A 1,852-nucleotide genomic window follows, 5' to 3' on the forward strand; every position below is an offset into this window, starting at 1 on the left:
CGCCAGGAAATTTACTTTTCGAAGTTACTTTTCGAACTACGCTTGTCGTGGCTTCAAGTACGCGACACACTTGAAAGCTACGCATTAAACGCAATCCAATCTGTGCTAGCACATTTACATACTCCGGTCGCAAACGAGGGAGCACGTCATTGAACGATAATGCAAAGTCGGATCTATTACAAATTTTATATAAATAATTGCGCCCACTCTTAGGAGTGCGCCCTCCCTTAGGAATGGGATAATTGTATGACCAAATTTATTGACATCAGCAACATTACAAATTGAAAAGGTAGGTTTCGTCACCACCTCGTCAAAAGCTAAGCAAAACGCAGTCTGTACACTGGCGGTGGTTACAGACCAGAACTTATCCGCACCCGGAGATCTCACATCTCATATGCCCAGGCGTATGCAAGACAGATAAATGCATGAACTGCGGTTCGAGAGCCACTCTGGAGCAGGGAATGTCGAGGGATAATAAACAATACTGGGGATGCAGTTTCTAGCGATCGCGTCCGCGCGCGCTGGGAGACTTGTGTTGCACAGATCTGCCGTTGAAGATCAACTTCGGGCTGCGCAGCGGGCCTGCGAAACCGCCAGGACACGAGAACTCCTGGCCGGCACTTGGGCGAAACATTTCGTCCGCCCCACAAACTCAAACGACCTAAAATTCTTTGACTAACTGTCTCTTGCTGAGTACTATATATTTCCCCGTCATTGAGCACCACTTATTGCTGAAGTTTTGCGGACGATAAAACGGACAAGAAGCAAATATGAAGAACGCAATGCGGCCTCACGTCGGCTTTGATCGCTCTGCTTATATAACAGATAATGTAAAATTCATTAGGTGATTGACTCTCGTGGTTCATAGATGAGCTAAATGTACATGTGATGCAATACAAAGTCATAGCTTTTGCATTACCTTGGCTGCTGGTTTGTCTCGCAGCCACCATAATTAATCTTCAGACCGTAGAAAGAGGTCTTTGTTGCCCACGACAGTGATATCAAAACTATACCGACGCGATAAGAAAAGCAGTGTTCGTGAACAACTTAATCGTTTCGACTTTCGTTTTGACGCAGCTGGGCTGCGTCAAGATAGCTGAAACGAGACTTTGGCGGCGCGAGCTGTCGATGTTCGTTTCGCACAGAATTCATGTCGCCCGTTTACTGTTGCCCGCTCTCCCTCAAAAAATATTCGCAAAAGAAGTCTTCAATAATAATCATCAGCGATTCGATGTTACTCTGGGTGATTCGTACATCAGGAGAGAACAGTGCCTTCCTGGGGCAGCGCAAATATTTGCAGTCTACGAAAATCGCTAAGGATTAATTTCGCCCATAAAATGTCCCTTGTGCCGAATGCAGAAGCAGGCTCGCAAGTGATGTTGCCTTCCGCCCGCTTCTAAACGCAACCACTGAGGCTGCACACCGAATACAGGGTATTGAGCTTAGAACAATGTTGTCATATTCAGTAAGTCACTGACGGTAGAATGATGAAAAGAAAGTGGTTACGAGAACACCTGCTGAAAATTTCATAAGTCCTTTCCCTATCGGGAAAATGGGGGCAAATGAAGCTTGGCGTGTGCATCCCTAACGACTTACTACTCTTTTCTTTCTTTCTTTCTTTCTTTCTTTCTTTCTTTCTTTCTTTCTTTCTTTCTTTCTTTCTTTCTTTCTTTCTTTCTTTTTCTTTCTTTCTTTCTTTTCTTTCTTTCTTTCTTTCTTCTTTCTTTCTTTCTTCCTTTCTTTCTTTCTTTCTTTCTTTCTTTCTTTCTAATGCATTGCGCAATGCTGTTTACCCGCCGCGGTGGTCTAGTGGTTATTGTGATCGACTGCTGACTCGCAAGTCCAGGGATCA

This window comes from Rhipicephalus sanguineus, chromosome 8 (assembly GCF_013339695.2).
Source record: "Rhipicephalus sanguineus isolate Rsan-2018 chromosome 8, BIME_Rsan_1.4, whole genome shotgun sequence".
Lineage (NCBI taxonomy): Eukaryota > Metazoa > Arthropoda > Arachnida > Ixodida > Ixodidae > Rhipicephalus > Rhipicephalus sanguineus.